The following is a 16,559-nucleotide window of genomic DNA, read 5'->3' on the forward strand; positions in this document are numbered from 1 at the left end:
GGAATAGGAGGAGGATGCTGTGGATCAGAATTGACTATGCTCTTTTAAAAGAGAAAACAATTCTACACAGACACACACCTCCAGTTGAATGCTTCTGCCTGGGCAAAATAAGAGTAACACAACTCATTGTTTCCTCACTCTCCCTCTCCTTTCCTTCTGTCGTCGCCAATTATGTCCTGGCTGCATTCTAAAGGGTGAGCAATCTGGGGCAGGAAGATTTGGATAGGGGGATCCTATTTGGGGTCACAGGTACAGCTGGAATAGAAATAAGGAATATTAAACCCACTGTTTTCTTCTGGGCTTTGTGGACTTTAATTTTGTACACCGATAGCCTGATGAGGGGTGCTAAGGCAGGTAGGCCAGAGGTGCGTCAGCAGAGCTGTGTCTGGTAGAGGCCTCCTAGTGACGTCTAGTGATGCTGCTCATCAACAAACCAAGGGCCTAGTGTGGATTTTATCACTCTTAAATTTGGGTGTGTCCGGGGGTGGGGGGACAGCTAATCTGATTGGCTAAAATTAAAGAGCTGACTCAGGCTGAATCCTCCCTAAAGGCTGAAAGAATTTGGTTAACTTAAAAAAAAGTCCCTGCATCTCTGCACTTCTTGGCTCCTGCTTGGATGGCAGGTGGAAGAGCTGTGGGAGATGGGACCACCATCATGAGCCGGTAGGATCCCAATTATTTGGACTCCTTAGGCGTGTGGGTAACTGGGAAACAAGGTGAAGGAAGGACTGGATTGTCAGGGACTGGCATGCCCAGTGCCTGTAGGACTCACACTGTCATGTGGTGTTTCTGACCTGATGGGTGATCTGAGAGAGCCTGTTCTGCCAGTCCCAACCCTGTCTTGCAGGAAAGTGCTCTGGACTAGACTTCCTGGCTGCTGCATCTCCAGCCCTTTGAGGTTGGCCCATCCCTAGCCATGAGGAGACAGTGATCTGGAGCGCATGACAAGTTCTGTCAGTGCTCCAGTCCATCCCTTGTGTCATAAACAGATGGTTAAGGGTTAATGTCTCTTTTACCTGTAAAGGGTTAAGAAGCTCAGTGAACCTGGCTGACACCTGACCAGAGGACCAATGGTGGGAAAAGATACTTTCAAATCTCAGTGGGGGGAAGTCTTTGTTTGTGTTGTTTGTTTTGTTTGTTGTTCGCTCTTGGGACAAAGAGGGACCAGACTTACAACCAACTCTCCAAATCTTTCTGAATCAGTCTTTCACGTTTCAAACTTGTAAGTAGCCAGGCAAGGGGGATTAGTCTTATGTTTGTTTTCTTTCAACTTGTGAATGTTTTTCCTTTTGCTGGAAGGATTTTTACCTCTGTTTGCTGTAACTTTGAATCTCAGGCTCGGGGTGGGGGTGGGGGAGTCCCTCTAGGCTATATGAATCTCAGAACCCTGTAAGCATTTTCCATCCTGATTTTACAGAGATAATTTTTACCTTTTATTTCTTTAATTAAAAGCTTTCTTTTTAAGAACCTGATTGATTTTTTTCCTTGTTTTGGAACCAAGGGATTGAGTCTAAACTCACCAGGGATTGGTGGGGGGAAAAGGAAGGGAATGGTTAATTCCTCTTTGTTTTAAGATCCAAGGAGTTTGGATCGGTGTAGCTTCCCAAGGCAACCCAGGGAGGGGAAAGTCTGGGGGGGGGGAAGAAGGGCGGATTGTTTATTTCTCCTTGTTTTAAGACTCAAGGGTTTTGGGTCTTGGGTTCCCCAGGGAAGGTTTTGGGGGAACAGAAAGTGTGCCAAACACTATATTTTGGGTAGGTGGCAGCGTACCAAATTTAAGCTAGTAATTAAGCTTAAAAGTGATCATGCAGGTCCCCATTTTTTGGACGCTAAAGTTCAAAGTGGGGAAAAAACCTTGACACCTTGGGTTTGCATCTCCTGCTTGCTGGCATTTCTCTAGTGCAGTTCTATGCATGGTGGAGGGGAGGGGGTTCCATCCCACCTGGCTTTCTTTCTAATTCTGGTCAGGGCTGGCTCCAGCTTTTTTGCCGCCCCAAGCGGCAAAGCAGAAAAAAAAAAAAGATAAAGCCGCAGTCGGCGGTACTTCGGTGGCAGCTCTATTGCACCGCTTCAGTCTTCGGTGGCAATTCGGCAGCGGGTCCTTCACTCCGAGAGGCACTAAGGGACCCGCCGCTGAATTGCTGCCAAAGACCCGGATGTGCCACCCCTTTCCATTGGCCGCCCCAAGCACCTGCTTCCTACGCTGGTGCCTGGAGCCGGCCCTGGCTCTGGCTCTCCCTCTGGATTTCAAAAGCAACAGCTGGATTTTATGTCTGATTCCTTCAGTGTCAAGTTCTGCAGTAAACCCCTCTGTCTCATCATTAACGATGACAGGAGTCCCTGCTGGGAGAATGATAAAACAGCTAATTAATGAGAGAGCCTAATGCAACTCTGAGCAGAAAAAAGGGAAAACAGAGACCCGAGATGTCCACCTAGCAATCTGCTTCTCACTTCCCCCAGCACTGGGGCTGCAAAAGGCAACACCGGTACAGTGCTCCGTGCCACCTCCCCTGGCATGTGGCCATGAAATACATGGAGAGTGGAGATAAGAACAATGATGCTAACCAGGCGGTTGTATGAAATACGGAGAACTGCAATGCCCGGACAGGAATCTCTGTGTGATGGGCCCTGCCAATGATGTCATGAAACACATAGGCACAGGGAAGTCACTCTGACGTGGCACTGCCTGTACAAGGCTTGATGCACAAGCACAGGAAAGATGTGCCATGCCAACATGACATGCAGTGTTCCATGGTCATGCTGCCATGGAGCAAGCAGCTGTGTGGGTGGGTGGGAGGGCTGACGCATAGCATCAGTGCAGCACAGACACTGACTAACTCTTTCAGTTCTCCGGAGATGAGAAAAGAAATGTTGACCATTGGCCCATCTGCCTAACTGCAAGCGTTAAAATGGTCGCCATGCAGGCTTCTTGGGGAGCTGGCACCGAAAAAGGCAAACAAGCCAAACCTGCAGGGTGAGAGGGGCAGAGGGGGTCACCTGGAAGCAGTCCCCTTGCATGTAGCATCCTCAGGGAGCAGAGGGGCCGAGGGGCTGTGTGGAAAATGTTGGGTAATGTGCTCTGCTAATTTTATTTTGTGTGTGGGTGTGGGAGGAGAAACCTGTGCTGCACATGAGATGTGGTTTCACATCCGAGGACTCTGCAAAGCCCCTTTTGATTACCAGGAGGCACTTTGGGGTGTTTGTTCAGTCAGGTGAGGATGGCTGGAAGAGGAAGTCTTGGGGCTGGTAGGAGGGAGTTAGAAGGTCTCGGGACCTGGCTGAAGGGGACCTGCATTAGTTCATCCATGGGGATTATTTGTGATGAACAAAATAAGAATTTGCTCCTTCAGTGCGGACTGGAGCTGCGCTGACAGGGTTTTCCTGCCATGGCCTTCAAAGAGCACCTGCCATCCTTCAGTGCGCACCCTGCTCCTGAGGTCTGGGCCTTGGAACCAGGACCAGAGCGAGGGTGACAGGTGGTGAAATGTCCTAGTGCAAAGCTCCACGGTAGTGGCAGCAGAGACCCAAGCCCAGGAGTGCAGGAAACCCAGGGCTGTCAGCAGCCCCTGGGTCAGGACACTCCCAGCAATCGGAGATGGCCTGTTGGACACGTGGTGCAGTTGGGTGTGCACAGAACCATAGAATATCGGTGTTGGAAGAGACCTCAGAAGGCCAACCTCAACTATGCAGTCCCCCATCAGGTGGGTCCTCTCCGGATGGGGACCCTCCTTCTGCCCAACAGCTCCCAGCTGAGCCCTGTGCTTTGGGGAGAGCCCCCCCCACCTCCGTCTCCCCTTTCTCCGCAGGGCCGAGGTGTGGCGGGGGAAGGGGTGGCCGTGGTCCCGGATCTGGGCTGGCCGGCTGCTGCTGGAGCTTTGCTTGGCCCTGCAGCTCTTTAGTATCCGCCCTGCGCCCCTCCGGCACCGCTGGCTGTGCGGCCCCTTCCCCTCTTCGCGCTCTCCCTGCTGCCCCCGGCTCCCCGCCTAGGGGCGGCTCCGCGGCGCTCGGGGGAGGGCGCACGGCGCAGGAGGGCTCCGGAGACACAGCGCCTCCAGCCAAGGTCACGGAGCGGAGCCGCGGGTCTCAGGAGAGGAGCAGCTTCGCTCCCAGCCACGCTGCTGCTACTGCTGCGATTCCCGGGGGTTCGCCGGGTGTCCCGGCCAGGCGCTCTGCGCCGGGCTCCAGCCACGGGGCGCGGGTCGGGGGCCGGCGGGGAGCTCGCTGCGGAGTCGCTGTGGATCGAGGCCGAGGGGGCAGCCGCCGCGGGGCGTGTCTAACCCCCTAGCGGGCAGCGTTTTTCCCGGCGGTCTTTGCCCCGAGATCAGCGCCCCGCGTCCCTCCGTCCGAGCTGTCCGGCCGCCTGGTCCTGCGCCGCAGCATGGACACGCCGCAGCCAGAGGGCTGAGCGGAGCGCGGAGATGGAGACGGCAGGAGCCTGCGTGCGTCGCTCCCAGCCCCCTGCAGCTCCGGCAGAAACTTCCCGGGGCAGCCCGCTCCCTCCTCTTGCCCAGCCTTGCTGCTGCCCGGCGCTGAGCCCTGGCCGGCCGCGCTGCTGGCGGGGAAGGCGGGAGGAGTAGGAAGCGCCGAGAGGGGCAGCCGCCAGCCAAGGTAAGGCGCGCGCCTCCCGGGGGCAGCTGTGCGGCGGATCTGTCTGGGGAGGGAACTGGGGGCGACCAGCAGCTGTGCCCGGCTCGGCCCGGTCCAGCCCAGCCCCTCGTTTGGAGTCCGAGGCTAGTTCTGCAGCACGGGCCAGCCCCAGTCCTGCAGTGCTGCTGGCTTTGCCGGCTGTGTGTTCAGAGCGCTTCCCTCGGCGCGTTTGCCCTGGCTTTCATTGGGGCTGCCGGGTGGGCGCCCCGCGGGACAGGTATTTGCGTGGAGACCTGGGGGACTGAGGAGGAATGGTCATGGTTTGTGATGATCAAACAACCATCGTGTGTGTGTGTGTGTGTGTGTGTGAGAGAGAGAGAGAGAGAGAGAGAGAGAGAGAGAGAGAGAGAGAGACTAAACAATCCCCTTCCAGGAACACACCCAAGCACACACAGAAACAGTATATCCCTATACTCTCAATCCACATACACCCCCCCCTTTGTATGCACACACAGCCCTTGCCACACAACCCCCCCCAGCATCCCCTGTCCAACTTGCACACTCCCACCCCACCAAGTGCGGAAAGTCCTCTATGCATATACACAGCTCTTTACATACACTCAAAGCTCAGTCTACTCCTATACACTCCTGCTCCCAGAATACACATATATGTCTTCCGGGCCCTTTCTGGGGGGTGTGGGGGGTAGGCACCATGTGTGTTGCTTTGTGCCTGGAGTGCACTGTGTATCTGCCCATTGGCTGGAGCAGAGAGGGTGCGATGTGTTCCAAAGCCACACCCTGAAGTGAATGTGTGCTCCTACACACAGTGACCCCCCAAAACCACTGTCCCTGAAATAGAAGTGTGCTCCTAGTGGTGTGTGCAAGCACGTAGGCTGGGGCCCCACCAGAGCAACTTGGAAATGGATACAAATGCACACACCATAAATGTATGCACATCCCTATGCATGCATGCTGACAGCTCCAAATTGCATCTGATGCTGGGATGTGCACACACCTCTCAAAAATGTATGTGCATTCCTGTGCCTACATGCTGAGACCCCACGTGTGCATGCACACAGATGGTCTCCGAATTTTCATCTCTCTCTAGGAAAATAGGTGTCACTTTTAACTAACTCCTGCAGCTGCTGCTCCTCTGCAAAATGGCACACCAAGGTGGGCCCCACAGGCTTGTTCATTACTGGCCAGTGCTTGTCTTTGCAAGTGTTCCCTACTTTTGAACTGAAATGTTTGGGTTTGGGAGCATCCATGCAGCAAGAGTAAAGTGCGGGTGCATTTAATACTCTGGTCAGTGGCCCTTGGCTTCTGCTGTGCCAGCATTGTGCACTGAAAGGCGGGGGGTGGCAATTTATAACCAAGGGACCATCTTGTGAAACCTACTGCGCTGCAACCATGGTAGCTCAGTTTCTATGGAGATGGCTTAAAGCCTTCTTCTGAGTGTAGATTCCCAGGGAACTGTAGCTTTGCTTGGCAGTTCCTTTAGCTCTGGAAAGACCAATGTTTGATTCTCAGGAGGATTGGTGTGCTTGAGAGAGGGCTGTTTGATGCTCAGGGAGTAGGATCTTTGATTGGGAAGTTGTTTATTGCACTGCAGAGACTGCAGCTTAGTTGCTCTGGAGGTAAGATCCTTGCATAAGTGCTATCCTGAGGCATTGTATTTGGATTTTGCATACTGTCTCTCCTGCATGTCTCGAGTTTGATTCGCCAGTGCTGGGAGAGATGGTTTCCTGTTGCTTTCTGCAGACTGCCCATTTGACAACGTCCCCTTCCCCAGGGTGAGTGGAAGTTCATTCTCTGTTTGTTCAGCCCTGGGATCCCTCACTGGTCTCCCAAGCTTGGGTTAGAGGAGTAATTGTTTTTTGAAAAGACAATGGATTTAATGAATAAAACCGAAGATTGTGTCAATCACAGGAATTAGATCAGTGGCGGGCCCTGCATTACTCCTCTTTGTAGTTATGGTTTTAATAATCTCAGCAGCGAGTTACCTCTGTTCTCTCATTGATGCGATCTTTGTGTTGCTGCTATTGAGACCCCTGGTGTCGATTAGGCTGTATCACTTTGACCCATTTTCACCACCAGGCTAGCTAAACGTGCTGAGACATGGCAATAAAAGAGGGTTTTGATCACTGAAGCCTTATCCACATTAGAGACAAAATATTCAGAACTGGTGCCTGACATTGTGCTCCTGTGTGCAGTGTTGAGGAGCTAAATAAGTGCCCTGGTTTGCAAAAGTGCTGAGCGCTCAGTCTCTCCTATTGACCTGAATATGAATTATTGGGTGCTCGGTGCTTTTGGACATCAGGTGTAGATGCTGCCGTGTTCTAAGCCGGCAGAACCTTTGGTGTAGCCCCCTGTGGCGCTCTTGGGAATAATCCAATGGGACATTGGGATGTCATATCAAAAAGAAAATGTCTCAGTTGAGTGTGAATGATAGTGCTCTATGACCACTGCATATTGGCGACCCAGCAGAGTCCCCAAGATTGGGAACCTGACTAACAGGCAGACAGCGCCTCCTAGTCAGGGCGCTGGTACCAACTCAGCCATTTCTTCAAGGGCAGACTGACCGTTGTTTGTCTAAGTGTTCAGAAAGTACATTGAATTGAAAGGGAGCTGTGCAAGAGGGACATGCAGGGAAGACTCAAACACAAACACCAGAGGCACTTCCACTAACGAAGGAATGGGGAATACTAAGGTGAGGGCAAAGTAATGGGCTCTCACAGCTGATAAGAACAGTGATGATAATACTAATAAGTTAGGCCTCTTCTCCATCAGTTTCAGTTTCCAGCAAGAGCTCTCACATTCAGCCCAACTTCCTGTGCATCCTGAACAGAAGCAAAGGAAGAGTGAGAAGGGAAATGGTAAAGGCCTAGAGCCTGAGTCTGGCTCAGACCAGGCTGTAACCTGCTGTGCTTCAGAGCGGAAGTGTAGGGCTTAGTGATTATCTCTGGCTCTGGCAGGTGGCAGGTTCTTGACAGAGATAAATGGCTGGGGAAGAAGAGTGCCACCTTCTGAATTAGCAATGGAAGAGACTGAGCTGGGCTCAGGTGAGAAAGAGACTTTTCTGTCTCTGTTGATAGCATTTTGTACTAACTCAGACATCTGTGGCGCTGATAAACTTCTTCATGTATGCGCCAGGCTGGTTCCAGGCTGGGCCTTTTGAATAATGCATAGAAGCAAAAGGGTCAAATCCGCTGCTGTGAGAAATCTCAGAGCAGGATGGAATTTAAAGATAAGGCAGATACGAGTGGTACCTTATTTTATCCGGTACCCATGGTAGGCCTTCTGGATCAATCTCAGGAGCCCTTCTGGCTATGATGGGTGCATGGAGCATGCTTGGTGGGTTTGCTGCCAAGTTCCTGAGAGATTAACACCAGAATCAGTCGCAAATGAAAGGAGCATCAAGATCAAGGGAATGCTTTCCACATTTGCTTTTCGTTCACCCCCGGCTGTTGAGGAATAGAGCTCTCCTAGCGCTTACATGGAGCTTTGCAAACACCTGTCCTGCCGCTGCTCCCCGTGAAATCAGTGGAAGCGTTAGTTAACCTTGCCTCACAACCACCCCCTGGGAGTTAGCTGTAGTTAAAACCAGCTCTCACACAGCAAGATTACGCTGTTGTTACAAAGCATTTATACAATGCCATAAATATACACAGAAAGAACAGGAGTACTTGTGGCACCTTAGAGACTAACAAATTTATTTCAGCATAAGTTTTCGTGGCTACAGCTCGCTTCTTCGAATGCATAAATATACACAGTGCTCCCAGAAATGCATGAGACTTGTTCCCTGCCCCGAGGAACCGACAGGCTGAATGAGACAAGGCACAGAGCAGTAGACTGGGGTGTGGATTATTGAGGAAGAGAAGGGAGTTGGGGTCGCCTGAAGAGATGAGGCTTAAGGAGGGATTCAAAGGGATGAGGAGGTGGTCAGAACCCTCGCTTGGGACTTGGGAGACCTTGATTCAATTCTCTGTTCTGCCATGGACTGTGTCTGACCATGGACAAGACTCATGATCTTCCTGTGCCTCAGTTTCTGCATCTGTAAAATAGAGGTATAGTGCTGCCGTGCCTTCTCATGAGGATCAGTACACTACAGATTGTGCGGTATTTGGTACTGTGGCACTGGGGGCCAGAAAAGAACTTACAGCTAGAAGGTGACACAGCCGGTCATGACAGAACTGAGACTAGCACTCAGGTCTGGGAGCTCCTCGTCACTGGGTGTTGTATCGTTGCCTCACCAGAAGTCTGGGAGCTGAGGGAAGGCTCTTCACATTTGTAGTCCAGTTACGGGTTGGAGCTATAGTCTGGCTGTACTGTGCACAGACATCCGCTCCCTCTTCACCACCTGTAGGGGAGACAGTCAGTCCTCTAACTGTTACAGTTGCTACTGCCCCAGTTCCATTTAACAAATGCTGTGGGGTTTGGGAGATGGGAGGCAGAGAAGGGGAGCTGACCTACCGTGATCCTTCACACCTCTAGGCCATCCATTCAAATCCAGTTCAGGTCAGGGGTGGTGAAGAGGTGTGACCATCAGCTCTTTGGCAATGTGCATGCAAAGTGGTGTTGGCATCAGTCAGGTTCTTAGTGTACGGGTGTCCCCATCACAAGACCAAGCGGCATAATTGGCGCCCTTATTGGCAGCCTGAGTAGAGCATGTGAGAGCTAACGGGGACTGGCTGTCCCCTTCTCATCCCAGAGGTGGCTCCTCTAGGCCAGGGTCACAGCACGTGGTAGGGCAGTGTGGGGGAAGCTGTTCTGAGGACAGGGGAATTCGGTCTCCACAGTGTGTCAGTTAGCCAGCTGCTTTTGCCAGCCCTAAATTGCAGTGGAAACCAAAAAGATTTGGCGGCTTGGCATGCCCTTGAGCATCAATTCCAGCTGCAGTACAAAGGCTCAGGTCTAAGCAAATAAGAATTCTTCAGGGATTTCACACACATAAAGGGCCAGATCCTCAATTGGTGTAGATTGGTGTTGTTCTACTGGATCCAGGCTTATTTACATCAGTGGTGGCTGTGTTGCACACACCAGCATGGCTGCATTTCTGCTTCCCTATCTGCTCTGTACTTGCCCCACTTCCTTCCTCTCTCTTTGTCCTTCATCCTGGCTCCTGATGGGAGGAGTTCCTGGGGTGTGCACCAGGGTAGGGCAGTCCAAGGACTTTGGGTGCCTTGGTAGGCTGGGGAATGGGAGGCTCTGGGCACTGGTGTCTTGCAGGGCTTTGTGTGGAGCCATCTCCACCAGCTGTTCCGACCAGCTTTGGAAACAGAAGCTGCTGTCCATCTACATCCGCTCTTCACAGCATATCTCGAGCGGGGTGGATTAATGCCCAATGACGTTAAAAACACTCTGAGCTCTTTGGCGTTCTCGCTCACTCTTTTAAATTAATCAAAAGCTGGCTTCCGCAGCCAGTCAATAGTGAGATTTATCACTTAAACAGCGTTATTGATTGCCTGGGAAGCCTGGTTTCATATTGATAGATATGTACGCGTGCTGACAAGCTGGTGAGCCCTGTGCCATTAAAGGCACAGAACTTGTTGTGCCCGACCTATCCCCCCGCAGCTGGGGAACCACATCTGGTGCCCAGGGGGTATCAGCCCGCCAGAGCCAGCACTCCCTCTTTGAGTGAGAGCGGTGGTCTCTGTGTGTGGCACTGTGGCCAAATTTGGCCTTTCCTTCCTTGTGCACTGGGCCTTCTCCGGGCGGCACCTTAACAGGGCCTGATTACTGCTTGGCTGTCAGCATTCAGATTGCTGCTTATACGGGAGCCACCTGCAGCCTGCTGTATTAGCCTCTCTTGCACCCTCATGCTCACACCCTCGGATAAGCTCACCATGCTAGTGGGGAGAGATAGAGGGGAGTGGGTCGGCGATATAGGCAGAGCACCTTCTTAGCTCGCTATGGAAATGTTTGTCCACAGCGCTGGTTGGGCCGGTTAATGAATTGTGGGTGTCCTACCGCAAATCCTGCTGCTGCCATCAGTGCCCCCTAGAGGAGCAGCTGGCCTGGCAAAGAGCCTTCATCTGGAAAGTTGACAGCAAGGCTGGGAGTATGTTAACATGTGGGATGAGCATCTCAAGTGGGACGAAGGAACCTTTATTAGCCGTCACTTTGATCTTTCTGAGCAGGCCTTGTGGTTGACCCGTCAAAGGAGCCCTTCGCTGCCCTCCTCACTCTCCATATATTCCCACAGGGTGGCCATGATGCCCATCAGCCAAAGAGGCAGGGAGAAATGTGAGGCTTTGCCAGGCTGAAAGCAAGGGAGACTGAGCTGATGTTACTGTGTAGGGTGCTCATGATGGTATTTCTCCATGAAAAGAGCAAGGTGTCATAGTGGTCTGAAATGGCTCTTCTTGTAGATTAAGGAAAATAACCAAGAAAGAACCAAGTTGAAGTCCCCACGAGAGACAGCCGTGTATGTGCGTTCTAACAAGGCGCACCAATTCTGTGAACAAAACGGCAGCTGTCTTTGCACATGGGGAGAGTCCTTCGAAACTAAAATAAATGAATGCATATAAGCGAAAGGCCTCCATTTCATAGCTGCGTATGCCTTGCACGTGCCTGTGCAGGCCGAGGATACTGATATGTTCAGGGTGGGTTTCTTGGTACTAAAACTTCTCCAGAGAGGAATGGGCCCGTTGTTCAGAGGCTCAGGGGGGTCTGTGCTTAGGGTATTTTGGTAACTCTGCTAATCCTGGGAACTGTCAGACTGTTCCAACAGTACCCAGCTTCCCACTGCCCTTCCCCACCCTCTCTTGGAAGTAGGGCTACCAATCCATCTGTTGCACCATCTGAGGCCAATTGCTGCAGTGGTTCCAGGGCGTTTTTAGGGATATCAGGTCCAGACTGCTCCAGCAGGGCAGTTGTTTGGGTGATACCAGTCGAGGGGAGGCCCCAGAGAGGGAAGGTGTTGTGGAGGTATTGGTGCAAGGGGCTCTTGGTTGGGTGTGTATTCTCAGATAACTGGTATTTCCGTTCCTGCTCCTCTGTAAATGGTCTCTTTGAGGATACCAACATGTAAATCTTTTTGGGGTTCCTGCCTGAGAGCTCACATTTCCCAACAGGTAGTTCAGTGGCCTCCGGAAAAGGAGTTTGGTGACCTCAGTCCAGTTCCCATGGGATGGGGTCTGCATCTCAAACCATTATGACAACTGGCGCAGTATCGGCAGAGAGGCCAAGAACTTGAATAGCGCTGGAGGCTGAGCTATCCCCATACCTTTAGACAGTGCCACCAGGCCTGATGTGAAGCAGTGCTGAGCTTGAAACCTCTTTCTCGGGAAAGGCTCTGGGTCAGTGAAGCCCAGCCACAGTAGGGTGGTGCTCAGGATAGGATTAAAAACCAAGCCAAGGTTCTGCTTTACCAGACTTTTCACTCTGAATGTGTTATGTGTACTGCACCATGTTGTACTGTGTTCCATCCCCACCGCATGGTAATACCTGTCTCTGCAGCACAACTTGCCTCGCACTGCTCTGCATTATAATTTGCTCTTGCTGCACAGCAGCGTTTGTGCAATGTACTGGTCTGCATCCTCTGCTGCACCTCATTTTATACTGCACTGTCTGACACTTGAACTGCTCTCTCCCAAGCTGTGCTGCAATCTTCAAGGCTGGTGTGTGCTATACTGTGCCTCATTACACTGTAATTACACTGCATTGCCCTGCGTGGCCCTGAACTGCCCTCACCCTGCATTGCACTGAAAGGCACTGCTTTTTGCTGAGGTGTGCACTTCATAACACCACACCTTCTGCCACTGTGTATAGGAAACAAAGGGGTTGGCTGGGGTCTGAATGAGACGTTACCCTCTTTTAGTTTAAAGTAGGGGGAGATGGCCACATGGCATCCTGTCCAATGCAGAGGCATGGGCAGCTTTGGAGGGGAAATGTGGGGGGCTTCACTTGAGTTCAGCTTTGCCCTGTTGTCCCTTAAGTCCCTGCAGTGTGACTAGCCTGAAACTGCAAGTCCCTGCTCCCTGAAATTGCACATCTGGTAGCTAGCGCAGCAGGTCTGTCATTTAATAATGAATTCTCCATGAATAGCAGAGGGAAATTACCAAAAGCCCCGGAGTGCGAGTTAGTTGCATGCCCTGCCTTGAGATTTCATGGTACAAGCCAGTTAATGTAGACAGAAGACCCCAATCTTTAAGGCAGTTTCTGCTCCAGTGACTTTCTTCAACCCCCAGGAGCAGTGCAATGCCCACAGTTACAGTAGCAATCTCCAGCTAGTCCTGCCTCACCCTAGAGGTGGAATCATGCGTGCATGGAGTCAGGCACCAGTTTACTCTTCTCAGCTAATGATATGATTTGTCTGAGTGTGTTTGTAATGTTTCCATCTCAGTAGCGGCTGGGCATATTATCCAGATTATATGCAACATCACATAGAGATAATCCCTTACTCTTGATACTCCAACAGTTCTGGCTCAATCACTCATACGTACACCTGTGGCAGTCTATAGACAACCCAGTGTCTGATGAAGGAGGTGTTTCTTGCACTCAAAAAGGCACTAAACTTGGGTTCTGGATCTAGGGACTCTCCACTAAAAATACCATTTCCCCAGCCCCCATCTAGGGATTATCAGCAAAAGTGCTTTAGCCACTGTGAGGCCAGTGTAATGATACACAGGGAGAGAGGCAGAGCTGAAGGCAGCCAGCTCCCAAACCAAGTTGGTCTTCATATATGAGCATCAGCACCTGGAATTGTGCTGGGCAGTTTAATGTTCTCATACCAATCCAGTAGCTATAGCAGATTGAAGCCGGTGGGACGCTTTGGTCTTCACAAGTATCCCCAAGTATATTGTTGCCCCTTTTTTACCCTAGAAGCTAGTCAACGTTTGGAGCCCTGGGGACGTTCCAGTTGGAGGTAGAAATTGATAGTGTGGAATTTTTTTAATGCAGTCTTGTTTATGTAGAGGAATGTACCAAGTCCTGCTTCTCCAAATACAGGAGGAGCCAAGAACAAAAGGAGCAATTTATTTGTTTTCAGATCTAAGCCCTTTTAGCCAGCTACAGCCTAAAGCTCTCTCTCTAGTTTATCCCAGGCTTGCACTGTGCTCACAGGCTATTGCTGGGCTTTCTGCCTCTCTCTGTGTTCTGTCTGTTCTCAGTTTCAGTGTGCAATGCCTTCCTTCACAAACACGCAAAACACAAACAGTATTCAGCAAAGCCTCTCTCCCAATCTGTCCAAACTCCTGGGTGGAGTCACAACCCCTTTTTGTCTTCAGTAGGGGGACTTCTCATGAGCTCACCCTGGCAGTTATGTGAATTGGTAGGTGCATTCACACCCACTTCCAATGGCATTTTAACTCAGCCCAGAACAAAGTTTCACCCAGCCCATAACGGCATCACTGCAGCAGGTCAGCCTGAAAGTGCAGTTGATTGTGGTGAGGCCTACATCCTCAAGGAAACTTTTTAGTTTGCCACAGATGGGTTAAAAAGCCCTGAGCAACTGCTGCTACCTGGGAATCCAAGAGTGGGCAGGGCTTCTGATGTGCCCTTTGTTTGTGTCCATCTTTGCAAGGGAACTTGCATCTATACCTGGAGCTCTCAGGATCTTTCTCCGTTCCTCGAATGATTTCCCCCTTTGCAACCCACATCCCCTCTGTCTTCTTTGTGCTGAGTTTGAGCAGCTTTCTGACCTCCACATAACTGCCCGGTCAGGCGCTGGGAAAGCAAGGAGACTGCACCACATACTGAATGTGTTGCAGCCAAAGGTCTCTCAGTTTCATCCAAGGCTTCACCTATATGTTGAACAGGAAGCGTGGCAGAATGGAACCCTGCAACACTGGCATGAATGGGACCCTGGGATGGCTTGGCATGAGAGGGCTCCTGGGACGGCTCAGCAGGTAACCACAATCACCACCCCCGTAAGAGTTCCCAAGGACAGTCTCCTCCCTAGCCTGTATGGTCTCACAAATGGATCAGTAGCACTGTGTGATCAGTGCTGATAAAGCTAATGAAATCAGCCTGGATAGCTGACCTTTGTCCAGTTAGGGGAGCTAGACTATCAGAAGAGAGGCTTTGGCAGGGCAGTGTTGCCTAGTGGATAGGACACTGGACTGGGACTCGGGACCTAGATTCTGTGCCTGGCTTGGACAGGGTCTCTAGGTGTTACTCCAGACAGTATCTTCCAGAAGTAGTGATCATCCAGTCTACCCTTACCTACTTGACGTTAACAAAATAATGTTGTTGTATTTTTATGAAGCTAGCATAATTTACAGCTAAAATAGCACACAAGAAACATGTCCAGTCCAATCTCCTTTGTCATCTCATCTTTGTTTAAGGCCAGGGTGCCAGGAGGGAAGAGGAATGAAGAAGACAAAACACAAAAGAAAGTTTACATCCCGTGTCACCAATATGTGCGTAGTGCTGCCTAATGTTGCCATCTCACAGTTCTTCAATTTGTGGATGTTAAACCTGTATAAAAAGCTTTTCCTCAAGGAGGGGTGTGTTCCCCATTCCCTTTATGGGACTTGCTGTGAATCTGCTTCCAGATGGTTATGTGGCATGCTTGCACTGTTCAAAGGTTGAGGCAGTTCCAAAGCCTGCTGCAGATGGACAGAAAGCACTTTTGCAATCTATGAGTGACCATTGTATTTCTGTTATCCCGGCCAGGACACCAGGAAAAGAAATGAAATGAACCCACTGCTACTACTTTTATGGATTCATTTCTCTCTAGCATTCAAGCCACACATTTTCCCAGATCCCCTGCCAATAGCAGGGAGCTAACTGATAATGCAGATGCTATTAATAAAGCAAGTGTTATTACATATTCATATCAGTCAGATTTCTAATTCAACTGCATGAAAAAAACATTCTGTAGCAGAGAAACATTAGGGAGGATAATGTAAGTTTCATTCTACCAGCAGTGGCACATCCTACTCTGTTCAGAATCCTTCGTTTCAGGATTCCTCAATTAAATATTTCATTTGGCCCTCTCTGATCTCTCTCTAAACGAATCTCTGCTGGTTTACATCCCAGCACTAGGGACATTTTGTCTGACAGTTTAACTCTTTTGCTGGGAGGAGCAAAGATCCATCATTTCCCATTCTAACAGACCTTGCTGACTGACAGTAATGTTGTCCTCTTAGCAAGTACCTGGTATGTGAGTTCCCCATAGAGATTTCCTTGCCTTGATTTGAGTTAGATACATTGATCTGCACTTAGTCATTCTTGCCTAGCACTGTCTGAGGCCACCAGGCTCCGTAGGCACTGATAATTCCCTGGGCACATCAGGACGGAGGGAGGACTAATATCATACATGAGAGGGTGTCTGCATGAGAGCTGGAGGTGTAACTTCCAGCTTGAGGAGACAGCTCCATGCTCAGTCTGTTGGAATTAGCGCACTGAAAACAGAAGTGAGGCTACAGCGGTGCCTGGGGCGGGAGGGATTAGCAGCCCTGAGCATGCACCTCTGGTCTTGGATGGAATCATACTGGGTGTGCCTAGCCTCTCCCACCTCTCCTCCTGCCGTGGCTACACTTCTATTTTTAGCTTGCTAACTGGATCAGAGCTAGCCTGGGTGTACCCCCTCCAGCTGGGAGTCCCAGCTCCAGTGTAGTCACACGCTTCAACTCTTTCATGATACATAGGCAAATCAGCAGAGCCCAGCAGTTCCACTGCCCAGAGCTCGGAGAAGCTCTGCCCGGTCCCCTTCCAGTTACTATTAAAGTAGAGCTGGAGGTGTGATTTCCAGCTGTGCTAGCTCTGATTGCTGGAATTAGCAGTGTAGGCATAGCAGAGGGAGGCACTAGCAGCCCGAATATGTACCTCCGACAGGGTCTACTTGGGGTGGCTGAGCCCCTCCCACCGGTAGTGTCACTGTGGGGGTTACACTCTGTTTTTAGCACTCTAACTCAATTCAAACTAACTTGGATCTGTCTTCTCCAGTTGGGAATCCCACCGCTCCAGGATGACACACCCTTCCCCGTAATCCCCTGCTTCAGTGCCTACAGCTGGAATGAGCT

At 50.9% G+C, this 16,559-nt stretch overlaps 1 protein-coding gene across 1 annotated transcript in view; it reads left to right on the forward strand.

The window, feature by feature from the left end:
• The first annotated feature begins 4,550 nt into the window (after positions 1–4,550).
• Positions 4,551–16,559, forward strand: part of FRMPD3 (FERM and PDZ domain containing 3) — a 166,067-nt gene continuing 154,058 nt past the window's right edge. Inside the window, exon 1 of the mRNA XM_030575801.1 lies at positions 4,551–4,608. The gene's annotated coding sequence lies outside the window, so the exon portion shown is untranslated. The remainder of the gene's footprint in view (positions 4,609–16,559) is intronic.

This window comes from Gopherus evgoodei, chromosome 9 (assembly GCF_007399415.2).
Source record: "Gopherus evgoodei ecotype Sinaloan lineage chromosome 9, rGopEvg1_v1.p, whole genome shotgun sequence".
Taxonomy (NCBI): domain Eukaryota; kingdom Metazoa; phylum Chordata; order Testudines; family Testudinidae; genus Gopherus; species Gopherus evgoodei.